Here is an 18,439-nt window from a genome sequence, read left to right as displayed (position 1 = left end):
TCATGACAAATACTGTAATATGTAAAATACATTCTTGTATGATTTACTGTTTATTATGGTATACACTGTTATATGTAAATTACATTCTTGTATGATCTGTAAGAAACAGTCCTTTATTATCTTAAAGACGTGTTATAGGGTTTTTTCATGTCTTTATTAAAACAATTGTCTTTTACTGTTAAGTTCATTTTTGGTTATATAATTTTAGAGTAGCTTGGTACGTCTGCATCAAGCCATTGTGTTGTTGTGCTGTGGTCATATTTGTATTATTGTTTTTCATATTTTCTGATGTGATTTGTCTGTATGCCTTTATGTTTTTCGTTGTTGAGGTTTTTTTTATAGTGATTAAGATAACAACTAAATGTTGACTGCTGTACCCATTTGTTGACATTTTAGCGTCACTGATGATTCTGTTGTAGACAAAAAACACGTGTGGCGTATATTCTAAGTTTAGTGTTGGTATCTATGATGAGTTTATTTTACCCTATTATGTCTGTTTGATTTTCTTCCAATATTTTCTACATTAGGAAATTACTTCAACCAATTAGAACTATGACAGTTGTTTTGAATTCGTTTTGGTGTGGCGTAGCATTTTTTATGTTTTTCATTTCGGCGTTTGATAAGTGACTTTCCAATTAGAATTTTTCTTTGAGTTGGGTATTTTTTTGCTATTTTACTTTTTTTTTTTTATATTTGTGTATTGTAATAAACAATAGTATTACATTGGTAACAGTAAAATACTATGATTTTGAAGTCAAGCGAAACCGTTAATTTTATTTATGTAAGACACCATGTTAAATCACATAAAGTCTGCAAGAATTTACAAAGGTTGAACTGGCTCTACTGTATTGAATTCTACCATTAATGTCTAACATTATAAAATCACTTTCGAATTCAAATTCATGTATAAGTGTTTTAAAAACAAATGCATTTTTTTTTTATAAAATAGGGGAATCCATTATTCTCTCTGCCTGGTTCACATCCTTTTTTGTCCAGGATTTTTATGTATTCAATTCACAGTTTAAATATACGCTTTGTATGGCCTTTTTTTCTTACTATGTATGTAGAAATTATGTTTATAAGCCATGATACTATTAATAAAAGCTAGATTCATATTTGTACAAGTATCTCATCAATGTGAATGTCAATGTCAATATTTGAATTAACTTGATTTGGTGTTGAATAGTTTCCACTTGTTGTTTGAAGTTTATATGAATATGTTTTTTTACTGTATATATTGAAATTACCATTTGCCTTATAGTATGACTTTTGTAGTCTAGTGTTAATACTGTTACCATTGAAGTGATCATCTGACTCATAGTGTGACTTTTATATATTAGTGTTTTATACTGTATCGATTGAAATGACCATTTGACTTATAATATGACATTGATATATTAGTTTTCTATATTGTATCTATTAAAATGACCATCTGACTCATAGTATAACTTTTATATATTTAATTTTAATTAGTGATTTCTACTGTTTCTATTGAAATCACCATTTTGACTTATAGTTAGTTTGACGTTCATATATTAGTGATTTTAGTTTTTTTGATATCAATACTTCTCTGTTGAACTTATTTTTCAGAGTGCTTTATTTATGTTTAATTTTTTTTTATTTATAGGTTCTTGTTTATATACTCAGTAAGAGAAATAATACACCGCATATCGTAATGTATAGTTAAGCAATTTCCTGCTTTTGCTAAATTGCATAAAACTTTACAAATAGTAAACATTACTTTGAAAGTAATCCACAATATATACATACATTTTCCGTTTCAATGGCGCCATAGGGATTTTCTTAACATGTTTTGTTGTTTTCTCCGGGGAAACGATGCAACAAAACCTTCAGTTTCCTGAATTAGTTTTAAAGGCCCACGTGAGCTTCTCTCATCACTTGACGTCCGTCTTCTGTCGTCGTTAACTTGTACAATAATCTCCTCCTCTGAAACTATTTAGACAAATTTTAACAAATGTTGCCAGAATCATCATTGGGGTAACTAGATGACAAACTGTTTCCGGTGACCCGGCTAACCAACCCAGATGACTGCCATAGCTAAAAATACATCAAAGGGGTAAAATTTAGATGTTGGCTTATATCTTTGAAACCTAATTTGCAGACAAATAAGGCAATCCGTTGTTGGGTTGCTCCCTCCGAATTAGTAGTTGTAAGAAACTTGTGCAGCCTTTTTTTATATTCTTAGATATTATTATAGATAGATTTAAACTATAAACTGCAATAATATCCAGCAAAGTAAGACCTACAAATTAGTCACATGATCAAATATTTCCACTGAAACTACTGGGCAAAAACCAACATAGATAAACATAATTGTAAGCAGCAAGAATTTTAAGTATAGATAGATTGCACACCATCACCATCACCAAAACCCAGTTTTGTATAATTCCATCTATATCCTTTAATATGCATAAACACCAAGGTGGGCGACACGGGCGCTTTAGAGTTTATAAAGTCAAATATTAATGGACGACGTTGATAGAAGGCAGCGTATTTACGACTAAGAATATATATACATATATCTTGGTAGAAACCTGTGAAGTGCAGTTTATGATATTTTAGGGGACTTTTCAATTGTTTGTGCTTTCAGTTTTGTTTTCTGTATTTGCATTTTATAGTTGTTTTATATCCATACAGATTTTAATAACATCTTTAGAATATATTTAATTAAATACAACTGTATCCATTTATTTCAAACACAGATTTAAGATATGTCATGTGTGCTTCACCTGGAACCTAAACAAATATGTACACTACTTCAGTGGACGTCATACTAAACTCCGAAATATATAAAATAAAATTAAATTAAAAAAAGTACAAGACTAACAAAGGCCCGATGCTCCTGACGTGGGACATGCACAACAATGCGGTGGGGTTAAACATGTGTTTTGAGATCTCAACTTTCCTTCTATACCTCTAGCCAATGTATAAAAAGCAAACACACAACCATGCAAATGTTAATATACGATTTAAATAACATTAGAGATTGCTCTGACAGAAAATTTATTTTTGTTCATGTTGTTGTCGTTGTTCCCATTTCTTATACTAATAGTATTTTTTTCTAAACCCTTCTTATGTTATTATACACACACTGGCACATTTTGGGTCCTTTTTATCATTCGAAAATGTAGAATTACTTAAACATATGTTGTATCAGACTTGACGCAATATATCACGCAATGACAGACTTTGGGTATTTGTAATTGTAATCATTAATCAGCTGTAATTAATTACAATTTTTCAAGTAATGAATGTAATCAAGAATCAGCCAAAAATTCGATTACATGTAATCTAATTTAATCAATTACTTTTCAAAATACCCTGTAATCTTGATTACTTTTTTATTACATTCTGATTGCAATGAAAAAAATCTTCATGAATGAATTTCACATCATAGTATATGTATTCGTATATTCGTGTCTAATAGTAGAATACACCTTTATTGTACGATGTTCTGTATATAAATAAAAATATATTTTAATATTTGACTGTTAGAAATAATTAGATATAACAACGTATTTTACCTTAAATTGCTTTCACATTTTAACTAACACAGAATACGAAATAAAATTATACATAATAACAACTTAACTGTGTGTTTTTTTTTTATTGATTTAGAGAGATTTGTGCTGCTTAATCTTTAGTGTTTAATGCTGTGTCTTTTATACAAATATTTGTCTGTTTGAAGTTTTCGTTTCTTAACCATGGCGTTGTCATTTTATTTTCGATCTATGAGTTTTATGGCTTTGGATGCCCCACTGGTATCTTTGAGTCCCTCTGTTATTGTAAGTACATGATGAAAATGTTATATGATGAATAGAAGTTGGTTAACATTAATAAGACAGCAACCCGAAATTTGTCAGCTAAATGTTCGACAGTCAACCTAGTTGAAATCCCCCAAATATAGTTATATTGAACACTAGTGTGTAGTGCTCTACATACTTATGACAAAAAAAAATGCGAAAGAACTGGAAAAACTATGCATTGGTTCTGACATCGATTCTCTATATATTGAGAAGAAAAAACAAAACAGTTTCTTATATTAAGGAAAGTAAAAGAGAATAAGGCACAGTTATTCAAGTTCTTAATACTTTATGGTAAAACATTGTTGTTGGCGAACCAATGAGGCTAAAAATGTATAATGCTACACAGAAACAGAACTGATTTATACTCTATCAAACACCAAAGTAAAGTTCCTAATTTAAACAAGCCTACACGTGCTGTTTGCCTGCTGATATCTATGATAAGCTGCCTTGCAAATCCATCGTTATGTCAAAAAAAGTTTTGTCCTTTTTCTAAAAAAACGTAATCGGAAGATTCCGATACCTTGTTTCAAAATATTTACCATATCCGCTTCGACAATTATACATGATTGTCTTCATATATATATTTAGGTACTGACGTTGTTTATTATCCTTTTGAAGAGTTCTTTTATTTGTCTTAAAAGTTTGTAAATTACGTATGTCTACTGTTTGATTCATTATTAGAAAGAAAGAAAAAAAAATAGGCGTGGCTCGGTACTTTTTTGTGCTGTTGTCATTTTCATTCCTCCACTAAATATTTCCGTTCGTAGAAAGCTATCATGTTGTCGTCGTTAAAGTCGTCCGACGACACATTTGGTCACCGGACACAAGTATATGAAGTTATTAGAAGATGTGGTATGAGTGCCAATAAGACAACGCTTGATCTAAGTAAAGAATTAACAAAAAACCTTTTAGGTCTGGATACCACCTTTAACAATTTTTTTTAAGAGCATGGAAGGCTAGGGTTGAATTAAGGGGTTGTCGGTCAAACTGTTGAGACATTAGGCGCAAAAAAAGAAGGGTTGAAAACAAGCAATTCATTTATTTACATAAATAAGGCCGTTAGTTTTCTCGCTTGAATTGTTTTTCATTGTCTTATCGGGGTCTTTTATAGCTGACTATATGCCGTATGGTCTTTGCTTATTGTTGAAGACCGTACGGTGACCTATATTTGTTAATGTTTGTGTCCTTTTGGTCTTTTGTGGTTAGTTGTCTCATTGGCAATCATACCACATCTTCTTTTTTATAATTTTTAGTTTCCAGAAATTTATTTGTGTTTAATTTAATGGATTCTCTGAAATTGTGCATTGTCCTGTAAAGAAAAATTCGGCAGAATTAAAAAAACAGAAATTAAAAGGAAAAGTTCAAAAAGTGTTTTTTTCAAATATGTTTCATGTTCTATGTTTTGTACCTAAATTACATTTTTAAGGGGGAAAGATACACAAATTAAGCATGTTTAACTTGGTTTAGGCATTTTCTCTTTAGAAAAAGGTGGATTAAACCTGGTTTTATAGCAAGCTAAATTGCTCACTTGTATGAAAGAGAGACGAAAGATACCAAAGGGTTAGTCAAACTAATAGATTGAAAATATTCTGACAACGCCATGGCTATAACAAATCCAGTCAAATAATAGTACAGAGCAAACAACATAGAACATAAAAATATGACCCCGTGACCCTTACACTGTCACGTGACATGCCATTTTCATATGTTAAAACTGTCGTCTGTATTTGGCTCGAGCACAACCTTTTATCCTTCACCATTCTCATCCAAATTTTAACAATAGGTTAAGCAACTACCAGTGTCACTTGAAAGTGCTTGGGGTTAGAACAGTTTGTTAAAAATGTTTATTTAGAATGATTTTACGTCTTTGAAGGTCGAATTCCGTGATTTTGTCAACTTTGCTTACCTCGTATGACTTTTAGAAATAAAATTGGAGAAACCCCCAGCAAGATTCATGATCGTTTTTAAATTCTTAAAATAATTTTCTTCAGTTGGTGGCATTTGTTTGAGATTAAAAGGTTGTGCTAGGCCAAACTATTGAAAATTAAACAAAAATTATATTGTCGGCAATATTTTAAAGCGCAACAAAGATAGCGATTTTTAATCGGTACCGGGGAAAGCGAGGGTTGTTTCCGCGCTTAATGAGAGATGATATAATACGTTTTTATAAAATATAAAAGCCAGTGTTTTTAAAATTTATAAGAATATTTACACTTTGTGTGAGTGAATAAAAGTACTCAAGATATATACGATGTGTCCGTTTTTATTTATGGGACCTTATATTGCTTTACTAAAAACGGCAAAGCTTTCAATCTAAATGTATCTGCAATGATGTTAAATACAATTTTGTCAACATGTGGATTTTCATTTTAAAAGAATCGATAATCTTTAAACTTAACAAGATACATTTAAGTGTATACCATGTATACTCTGATATATCTGAAATTCTAATATGACGTCCTTATTACGCTTCGTAAACAAAGCCGTGTTCTAATGAGCATAAAAAATATATTTGACACATGCGCACGAACTAAACGTTATTTCCATCGATATCCTTTAAAATGTATACATCTTAGCAGCTAGCATAAATTTTTATTATATATTTCTATAAACTAACATATATTTACCCTGCTCGTAGTTTTAAAACTTATCAGATATGAAATGTAATGCACAGACTCCTCGGGTAGGAAACGGGAAAAGCCAAATATTTTTACGGTATTTTCGTACGCTTCGACCTATAAAAATACTGTGTTTGTCCTATTAGAATCGAAATAATTCCTCCGTTTCATGCTCTATGCTCACTTTAACATGGGTAGGCATTATATTTGACCACATTTTACACCTCGCTAACGCTCAGTGTAAAATATCGACAAATATAATGCCTACCCATGTTAAAATGAGCATAGAGCATGACACGAAGGAATTATATCTTAAACAATTGCAAGCATAATATTCCAACAGAAATTAAGGAAGAAAAAGTACTCTACATTTTGTAATGACAAATGTTAGACAAAGAATAGATTTTACTTTTACAAATTTATGAGTTTTCAGTCTGTGATCTTACAAATCTAACAATGCAATAACAAAATCTCCAAATTTCAGTAGTAATATAACCCTTTTTGTGCAACCCCATTTATACCAGTAATCAGTGTCAGATATGCAAGAATAAATGTACAGAAATTATATTTGTTAAATTATGACCGCACAATTAACCATTGACAAATTTGCAATAAAAATACTAAACAAAATATAGAAATAAATATAGAAAAAAATATATCTTAAACATCTCTTTAATGTTATAGAATGAATTTTGCACCCATTTATTGTATATTTTATTATTTTAAAATCTCATGGTGAGATTGTATTCCAAGAATTTACAATTAATTTATCAAATAATATTGTTACAAATTTATGCTATAAGCACAAATTTAACCATCTTTTAAATCATTAATATATCTTTGATATATTGGTAAAGGGGATCAAAGCAATATGTTTTTTTAAGTTTGGATATAAAAAAAACTATCATGGTCCTATAATTTGGTTTCAATTAAAATGATATGAACTTACAAGTATCTCAATTGTAACAGTTAACTGTTACATATAAAAAAATAATGTACAAATATATTATATTCAACATCTGTTACACTTACTTTTAAAATGCAAAAAGCGTGAGTGACCTAGGGATTATAATGTTTTGTCATATTGAATAACGGTCCATAATTTTTTATTGTCAGCAATAAAAACAAATAATTTTCATTCCTCACACATATCTTCTTCAGTTTAATTTTAATTTTGAATGTATGATGCTTTCTACAATTAAATACATTTATTACAGTGCTTACAATGAATTACCGTGGTTTCCAAGTGATATAAAATTAATGTGTTGTTCGGTCATTCGTTGACTATTTTTCTCTATTTAAATTCCTCCATAAGATTTGTTTTAGCTTTTGATCATAAACAACCTTCTGTACAAGTTTCGTACTAATCCAGGATAGTTTAAGAAAGTTATTAAAATTTTAAACTTTAACCACAGCATTTGTAATGTTTACTAGAATTAAAACTACATTTATCAGTAAAATAGGGATAAGTTTCTTTTTTACAAAACTTTAACCACAGAGTGAATATTTGTGGAAGCCGCTGACAATGCAATGTAGAATCGTGATGTCTCCCTTCTATGACAAAAGTCGGAGACTCAACAAAAATGAGATGTGGTATGATTGCCACACATGATCAGACACAAAATGAAGTGGCGATAAGCAATTATATGACTTCATACAGTCTTAAATAAGTTAGTGCTGATAATATAAATAAAACAGCATATTCCAGATAGTAAAACTTACAAGTACATGGTCAGTATGGACTTCTTTTACATCAACAATTGAAATAGGCAATGACCCAAGGAACTCATCATTTCAGTTTCATTTTTTTCATGCCTCATCTTCTTTATTGCTGCCATGTTATTAATGATGACATATTTTAACCTACCCAGCAACTGTAAAGTGCTACAATTTTAATGTAAATAGCACATACACAGTTACCAGCCAGGTAATATGGCATAATGCCAAGAGTTACCCTGCCTGATCATCTAGGAAGCTATATATAAAGTAAAAATAGCATTTGCATGTTGAATAAAAAAAGTTTACATCAGCAAATGCCATGCATTAAATTACAAAACTAAATAACATAATGAATATAAACAAAAGTGGAAAAACTATATAATGCCTATGTACCAGACCGTATGAGTAATTGGACTGTACGCGTACGGTCTGGACTGTATGCATACATTTTGAAAATACTCATATGGTCGACCGTACGCGAACGGTCTGACTAGTATTAAGAAGTTAGTCAAGTTTATTGGATACAAATGCATATAGCAGATCAACATAACTTTACTCTAAAATTAATTTAAAAGTTCAATTGTAATTGAAATAAGAAGTATATATTCAAACTGTTTAAAAAAAGTCACGCTTATGAAATCTGTTAATCTCTTCTATTTAGCATGTCGATCAGTAATTTATTACTTGAATTATGGCCACTGAAATTGAAGTTATGGGAAGTAAATATAATGTGGAAGGGCAATTGTTTTATAATATTTAGCAACTTTACAAAAAGTGCAAATGCTTAGGATCATGCATGAACTGCAACATGTTAATATAAAAAAATATTACGTTACTTGTGGTAGCAAGTGTCACCTTGGACGAGAAACAAAAAATGCATTCAGATTTACAATTTATCAAATATCTAATTTCAATTGTTCGCTTGTTCACTTTATCCATCTAATGGTAATAATTTCAACTTTTAAAACTAAAAATAATGATTTTCATAAATCTTTATTTTAATTTAACCCAAATAAGGCGTAAAGCAACCAACAATCAAGCAATCAATGATTCAAATACATGTATGGTCAGGTCCAAATACTCATGTGGTCTGGAACACCTATATGGTTTTATAGCTGACTATGAGGTATAGGCTATGTTCATTGTTGAAGGCAGTAAAGTGACCTATAGCTGTTAATTTCTGTTACATTTGGTCTCTTGTGGAGTGTTGTCTCAATGACAATCATATCACATCTTCTTTTTTGTATATAATATCTTGCTTAAATAACTATATCATTTTAGTAAGTTGGTAGTCATCCAGAACCCGCCTCAAATATATTATATTCAAGATGTACATGTGACAGAAATGAAAATGCTTAATACTTTTTTTATTATTGGAAGGATTTACTTGAAATTTGGAATCACGCAAGATGAGAACGTATATTTAATAAATAAAATTTAAAAAAAATAAAAAAATAACATTGTCAGGACATTAGTGTAACATGTGTAACCCACCATAATTTACAAGTTAATTTGTAATAAAATTAGTTGCAATAAAAAAGTAAAAATAGAATAACAGAATAAGATGCTTAATTAAAACGTTAAATTGTTTGTGTTGATTAATAGTTTTGTATTAAATATTGTAAACATCAGAATCATATATACATGTAATACATAATAGTATTATATGTCTCAGTTAACATGAACTTCTTATTACGAAAATGCCGATAATCCGCCATTGGAGTTTTGAACTTTTTATAGTTAAGAAAAGGTCGTTTTTCATAAAATTAAAAGAATGTCAGATAAATCATATTTAAATTTTATTTGCATTGTTAAAAACTACCAAAAAAACTACTTTTTATATAAAAAAATGACACTATTTTATTTGAAATCAGCTATTTAAAAAAACTCGAGATAAATATTTGTATTAGAATTGAGATGAAATAAGAATTAAAATACTTAAACTCGAATTTTGTGGAATAAGAATGCAGTTATTGCTTTATTTTTATATCAATAATTAACCACCATATGATTTCAGTACCTGTGGTACATCAGGATTGTCTTTTCTTCATAAAATATGCTTGCTTTAAGGAAATAGATGCTAAATTTTTGTACACGTTGCCTAAAATGCATATATTTCTTCATTTTACTGAAATTATTGACCTCAATTAGATTTTTGTACTTTTTATAGTTTAAAGTAGGTTGTTTTTCATAGATTTACAGGAATGTCAGGAGAATCATACTAAAATTTTGTTCTTAATTGTTCAAAATTACCAATACTATTCTTGATTTTATTAAAATGATACTTTTTTATTTGAAATCAGCTATTTTTAACATCTCAAGACAAGTCTTTAAGAGTCATTCTCTGTAAAAACCAAAGATATTCAAGGGACTGTTTACACCAATGTCACAGATTTTCGATATCTTTTCAATATTAAGCCCATATGATGCCCTGATAACAAAAATAACTTTCATTTTTGTTTTTGGGGTTTCTGTTGCTATGGTTACAGGTCCCATATATATAAGCCCAGAAACAGAGTAGCAAAATCTCAAAATGCATCATTTTTCAACTTTCATTATTTTTAACAAATATACATTTTTAGCCTAAATCATAGGTATACTGAACAAGTAAAGGTCTGAAATAACACATTAAAGTAAACAGACATTGTCTTGAACCAATTCAAAACATTAAAACTTGTATCTGAAAAGTGCTGATTTTGCATTTTTTCAAACTGCTGAAAAAGGCATTTTTTAGTGAATTTCAAAATGATTTTATTTTTTATCCCAACGTCAGATATATTTGTTATGCCCCCAAAATGATCTTCATATATCACTCTTTCACCAAGAAAAAAATTGGCTGTGTGTTTTTTGATGTTTAAAAAAAAAAATTGTTCAAAATTTTCTGAAATTTGGCAAAACTTGAAATTGCATTGTGCAGATTAAAAGAAAGTAAGTGGTTATATTCGTCAATTTCAAAATTTTTCTTATTTAACTTTGTAAAACCATACTGATAAGGAATTGTTTTGATACACAACTTATATTATTCAAAATGAATATCAATAACAGTTGCTATGGAAACACATTACAAAGAACATTGCAGTTGGCTTCAGACCACAATTAATTCCCTTTTTCCATGGCCTTTGAATATAGTTCCCAATTATTATATGGGGTATTTCTTTCTAAGTATTCTGGCTACTGTTTTCTTTGAAATGTTTAATATTTAATTGGTCCTATCAGTTGCATATATATATTGAAAAAGTAAAACATTTGAAAAAAAACAAATTGTTTAAAGTGAAAGTAGTGATTTGGTCACAATGAAAGTAAGGTAAAATTCACAATGGAAAATCCCTTATCAAATGGCAAAATCAAAAGCTAAAACATGTCAAAAGAATGAATAACAGCTCTCATATTCCTGAGTTGGTACAGACCTTTTTAATGTAGAAAATGGTGGATTATACCTGGTTTATAGCTAGTTAAACCACTCACTTGTATAACAGTTGGATACATTTCTAGAGGTTACAGGTAAAACATGCAACTTGAGATGCGACTATGACAAAATAATTGGCATTAACAAAAGAGATTAACAGAAAACTTGAAATCAGTTTTATTTTGCAGCTAGATGTCACATAATATTTATTCTCAGATATGTCTGGAAGCATCTGATAAACTTGATTATACAACATGGTCTGTGTCTAGAATGACAGTATTTTTTTGTGGTGCTAAGATTCAGCCTTTTTCAATGAATCAACAAAAGAACAAAATGAACCTTTTGGTAATGCTTGAGGTTTCTGTTCCTGGTTATTAGAACTCAATTACATTGTCAGTGAATGAAGGACATCTTCTGTATTTTGTGGAAAAACAGTTGTAATAATGTTCTTCATTATTTCAAGTAATCTATTACAATAAACAGATTTGGAACTTTTAGAATATATATTCTTGGAACTCATTTCTTCTTCTGAAAAACACCTCATTCTAACTGCTTGTAAAACTCATTAACATGGTGAAATTCATAATCTGGAAACTGCTGGATTATTTCTAAATAAAAGAAAGTATTTTATTTTAAAAACTTAATCAAATATTAGATATAAGCAATTTTTACTAGTTTAAATAATTTTTTCCTAATGATTGATGCTTACACAAAATTCAAAAGATAGTTTTGTGTCTTTCATGGTTAACTTTTGAGTGCATTATTTATGCACTTTTTATACATCATTTACAGGACTATTATGGCATACTGTTGTCCGTTTGTCTATCCGTCATCAACATGTCAGACATGAACTCAATAAACTGCTGCGCCATGAGTGTATGATACGCCCTTTGTCTTAAGTGTAAGTTTTATGCAATAATCATCAACAGCGCGACAGGTGCAAAATAACCCTTTTATACCAGAAAACTCAATAACTCTAAAATATAAACATTTTGAATCATCACCAAAAAGTAAACAGATCTGTAGATTAACATAACTAAGAAGTTTGTACAGTTTTAAGCAATCATCATAAATCATTTTTGAGATACGGCGGGACATGTGAAAAAAAACACACCCCTTTTTTAGTTACAAAGTCCTGTAACTCAAAAAGGTTTAATCTTATTTTTACCAAAACGTATACAGATCATTTTGACCATTATAAGTAACAACTACATTATGTTTCATGAAATTTGGAAAAGTCCTTCTAATGTTATGGTGCGATATGTTTACGCTGGACAGATAGACGGAGGACATTTGTACACCATAATAGGTCTTGGGCATATAATTTCTTTTTAACCAATTTGCATAGCCAGAACCAGGCTTAATACAGCTCTGAATTTGGATTGTGATTAAACATTTGACAATTAAGCTAAAATGGTTCAATATCCAAACTCTAAATAGATTCAACATGTCAAAGAACCCCAAGATTTCAATTTTTGTTGAAATCAAACAAAGTTAAATTTTGAAACTTGATGTGGACCAACTTGAAAACTGGGCCCATAATCAAAAATCTAAACACATGTTTAGATTCAGCATATATAAGAACCCCAAGAATTCAATATTTGTTAAAATCAAACTAAGTTTAATTTTGGACCCTTTGGAACTTAATGTAGACCAATTTGAAAATGGGACCCAAAATCAAAAATCTAAATACACAGTTTGATTGAGCATATCAAAGAACCCCAGGAATTCAATGGTTTGATGAAATTAAACAGTTTTGGAACCTTTAAACCTCAATATGGACAAATTTGATAACAGGGCCCAAAAATCACAATACATGGTTAAATTCAGCATGAACCCCTTACATTATTTTTTTGTAAAAATCAAAATAAGTCTAATTTTGGACCCTTTGGACCTTAATGTAGACCTATTTTAAAACGGGACCCAAAATTAAAAATTAAATATACAGTTAAATTGGGCTTATCAATTAATCTAAGAATTAAATTTTTGATAAAATCAAACTAAGTTTAATTTTAGACCCTTGGTACCTTATTAGTGTAGATCAATTTGAAAACGGGACCCACTATTAAAAATCTAAATTGACAGTTAGATTTGACATATCAAAGAACCCCAATAATTCAATTTTTGATAAAATCAAACAAAGTTAAATTTTGGACCCTCAATGGACCCATTTAAAAAAGGGACCCAAAATCCCTAAACTTAATACATGTTTAGATTCAGCACATGAAAGAAGCCCCGAAATACAAGAATAAAATCGCATTGAAATGGGTCAAAAAATAAGCAATTTATAAAAAGTTATAGAAAAGTAATGTTTCTGAGTCATGTTTCTCCCTATTGCATAGATATTTCTAATTAAAAGAAAAATTTGGCTCTAATTTTGGCCAATTGATGTTATAATCACTTGTAAGCATTAACATTTTGGTATTAAGTTTAGATTCCCAAATGTTTTTGACTGGAACTGGACAACAGATTGTTTATCAGATAAATACCCCCCTCCCCCCACGCCCCCCTTTGCCAAAAAAAGGGCGATTCTATATATAGCTAGTTTGAAGGGGTTTAGTAAAACGTTTAAACACAATTTTAAAATATTGATTGAGAAACTGTTGTTGTTGATTTACAAGGCAAAACACTTTTTAATCTGTCTGTCTAAATAATACCTGTGATAAAAATTCCATGCTACTTTTAGAAGTGATGCTGTTTCATTCACTTAAATTCTTGCCTGTGTTACATCACTCTGAAAAATATAAGGTTTCTGATGACATCATGTTGAATTGCTATTTCCCCTGGTTAATTCTAAGGAATATGTCAAATAAATCTGGCTTTGAAAAGATAAAAAAAAAAAAATGAGGAACATTTGTAACTTACTACAATATAACTCAGTTATGGGCACATAAAATATTGACTCTGACATTTTTGAGTGATCATAGCTGACCTATACTGTTTACTTCTATGTTCTTTGATCTCTAGTAGAGATAATTTTCATTGGCAATAATTCAGCAAAAATATATTTTTATTTTTGCCAGTAATAGTTTCTAGGGGTTCAATTCTATGCAATCACTTTATGATTATTTTTTATATAATATTTGCTTTCTGTACACCTTTTCATTAACAGTCTGCATTGATAAAATTTCTTTAAAGAATAAAATTGAGAAAGGAAGATTTATAACAATGATTACACAACCTCAGGAATAATGGATGTCAGCACTTCTGATTGTGACAAATTTTACCTTTTAACTGATGAGTTATGGAACTTTGTTAATTGGAAAATATCGCTCATGTTAGATGTCTTGTTACTTGTGTTTTATATTTGTATATTGGCTGTCTTATATTGTTTATATACTCTGTATGTACTGTATATGAATTCCAAGTAGTGAGACTATAATAAAATATTGAATCTGAATCTGTCTTGATGTAAGTTAGCATTGCTCAACAATTGCATAAAATACAAAGTTGATTATAGTTCTTAGTATAAATAGAATCTTCTTTAAAGAATAATAATTATTTACACAACAATTAAATTGATTCAGCTTATATAAATGGAGAATAAAAATAAGAATCAGCAATATAAACAGCAAATAAGGTTTGTAATTTTTGTTAAAATGATTAGTTTTTCATAGACAAAAAAATTTATTATGATACAGTTAAGTATAATTTTTTAAATAAATTTAAATAGGTGCAATTTGTGAAAAGGACAAGACTCTCTAATATTTATTTTTCTAGCCTACCTGTCTCTATCCGTGTTTGTGAAGACTTTGTATGACAAATATGTACCTGTATATCATAGTATTATTGCTAAACACATGCTGAACCTTTGGTGAAGAAACAAGGATTACTTTTAAACAATATATTATTATTACCTCATTTCACCTTCAAGTACTGCATCATTGACATCTATTCTTATTTTCTTCAGAAACAAAGTACAACATGCTGGAAAAAATGATAGCAATTATTTATAAAACTACAGTTAAACATTGAAACAAGTTCTGTGTTAATCTATACATGTATTGCTGTTCAAGATTTATTACAGCTAATTTCCTAATGCTTACAAAGTAAAACTTTGATTTTCTTGCTTGCTTTGTTTGTATAATTGTTTATACAAGCTTTATAAATAAGAATGACATCTTTAAACAATTTATATTGGCATAGTTAAACCTATATATCATATTTGAATTTAATTGGGTGTTATCCTTATGAGTGTACAATATACAAACAAAGCAAGCAGGCTAACCAAAATTTTATTCTACATGCATTAAGAAATTAGCTGTAATATTGCATACCAATTATTCATATGTTAAAGTAAAAGGTAATAAACCATACACAGATTTTATTTGCAACAGAGTACTCATCTGTTTTCTATCATTATACAATTTTTTTTTCAATATATTTTTTTTGGGGAAGCCGGTTATTTACAGTTTCAAACCATTGTTAAAAGATACTCATTATTTAGGATGTTTTAAAAACCTGATCAAATCTCAGAGATGGGGAGGAGGGATATAGAATTCACATTTAATCTTGGGGGAGGGGGTGGGGAGCTTGATATTAAATGCAAATCAAATATTTATATTCACAACAATGGTGTTATGAAAATAGGAGTTTTAAAGTTTTGACAATTTTACAGCTAAAGTACTGTTTTGAAATCAATAACAAATAATTCATAAATTGTAAAAATAATAGATTAAACCATGAACACATCATTTAAGAAGCTTAATAGGGTTTACCAAACAAAGAATATTTAATATAAGCAAATTATTGAATTAAAAAATAAATATGAACATAATAATTGGAGATACATTTTGTAAATAAGCACACATAATTGATCATAATTAAAATAGAGAATAATGGGATGCAAAAGTAAGAAGAATAACTGTGGAAAACAAAATAAGGTAATACAATCAGAGGCGGATTTAGGGGAAGCCCAGGGGGCCGCCCCCCCCTTTTTAGGAAAAAAAATAGTTGCTTGTCTAGGGAATCACTGAAGCTTGACTGAAGCGGGCCCCACTCTTAGGTCAGTCAGTGGGCCCCACTCTGGATCTGCCACTGACAAGATAGATTATAAATCTCAGAATGAAGGACAAACATTAAAAAGAAATCAAATTACTACAGAAATCTACATTTTGATTATAAAATCATTTTCCTTAGAATTGTACAGAATAAGTATTTGTTTTAGAAAATGTGTAAAATGTAAATAATACATAAAAATTAGAGGACCCCAATTCTTACACTCATGAAAGTCATGAAAGGAGGTACATTGTAAATTATATATCTGTTTTGAAACTAAATAAATGTTTGCATTGTCTTAGTAATTGAGAATGTTTAACAAATAATCAATGATGAATGATAATTATGAAAATCTAAATATTACATAAACTAATCCAAACTATAAAAGGGGGAAAGGGGGGGAGGGGGGGGGGGCATGACAATTTCATTTTATTTTCATTACTCACATTCTTGTCTAGTTAATAAGATGAATAAAATCCTTTTCCCTCGGTCCACTACTTGCTAGTTTAAGGCTAGTTCTGTAAGGTAACGACTTGAGTCCAGAATCCTTGATGTGGTCAATATCTGGATGAAAACTTTTTGTTGGCATAACATGCGACGTGCACAATTTGAATTGTTTTTTCTTCTTCATTTAATTGAAATACAATATTGATGTGAAGATCTAGAGCTACTGATGGTTTAAGACCATTCTCAGAAAAAATAGCAAACATTTGGTACATGTATGTACTGCCTGTTTTTCACTGTTTCAGTGTTTGGCAAGAGGTTCATCAAATGAGTTTATCACAATCCACAAACTTTAGAGAGAAATTGCACTCCATAGTACTATCTCCCTTGAAATATCTTATTTTTACCAACATTATAATGGTTTTATCAGTGTCTGCATTTCGTCTGCACTTTATTTTGGGCATTAATCCTTGTACTTCCTGTTGTTTCTTTGTGTTTTCAATGAAGAAGAACAATAAAGGGGAGATAATTCATAGACACATAGTTGATTTTTTCAAGTTTTCAATCCACATTTTTTTTCTTAAATCAAAAAACACATCCCTGAATTTTTTTTAATTTTTAAATGGGGGGTTTATCTTTATGATTTTGACAATCTTTTCAAAAAACTATCTTGGAAATTTTTTCAAAGCTTCAATGAATTTTGGTGAAATCTGGTTTTCATTTAGATGTCAGAATCACCCCCTTCTCCAATAGAAAATAAGCATATGTACGCAATTGTCAGCCAAATATGTAATATATTTTTAAAAAGACAAAGGTAACAGCTTTGAGATGTGATAAGTGTCTGCATCAATTACTGTCAGGATAACGGGAAAATAAGCATTGATATTTAGGAATTTTTTTAGAATTTTTATTGAAAAAAAAGCCCAAAATCAAAATGGCCGCCATTTCCATAGTAACAAAGCCCAAAATCAATTTTTAAAGTGTTAGTTGTTAAGTATATTAGTTATGTAGTATGTGTACAAAGAATGGTAAAAATCTGTGACATAGGTGTGAACACTAATTTTGGTCCTTACAGAGAATGGCTCTTAATTAGAATTGAGATATAATAATAATTAAAATACTTAAATTTTCATTTTTGTGGAATAAGAATGTAATTTTTGCTTTATTTTGATATAAATTATTAACCGCCATATGATTTCAGTACTTTTTGTTCATCATGTTTACATTAAAGAAAAAAGATATTAATTTTTTGTACACGTTGCCTTAAATGCAAATATTTCTTCATTTTACTTGCAGTTATTGGCCGCCATTGAATTTCGTACTTTTTATAGTTTAGAATAGTTGTTTTTCATAAAATTAAAAGAATGTCAAAAAAATCATTTTAAAATTTTATTCGTATTGTTTGAAATAACCAAAATTATTCTTCT

General features: G+C 29.5%; 1 long non-coding RNA gene across 1 annotated transcript; it reads right to left on the bottom strand.

The window, feature by feature from the left end:
• Nucleotides 1-11,734: 11,734 nt before the first annotated feature.
• Nucleotides 11,735-17,292, bottom strand: LOC143059180 (uncharacterized). The gene is made up of 4 exons (XR_012973417.1): nt 17,015-17,292; nt 15,428-15,497; nt 14,228-14,304; nt 11,735-12,178 (listed from the first exon to the last, which is right to left on the bottom strand). It is a non-coding gene; the product is annotated as an uncharacterized LOC143059180 (long non-coding RNA).
• Nucleotides 17,293-18,439: the final 1,147 nt, after the last annotated feature.

Source organism: Mytilus galloprovincialis, chromosome 14, assembly GCF_965363235.1.
Source record: "Mytilus galloprovincialis chromosome 14, xbMytGall1.hap1.1, whole genome shotgun sequence".
In the NCBI taxonomy this organism is placed as follows: domain Eukaryota; kingdom Metazoa; phylum Mollusca; class Bivalvia; order Mytilida; family Mytilidae; genus Mytilus; species Mytilus galloprovincialis.
The sequence above is the reverse complement of the archived record's forward strand: the minus strand, read 5'-3'. Positions and strand labels throughout refer to the sequence as shown.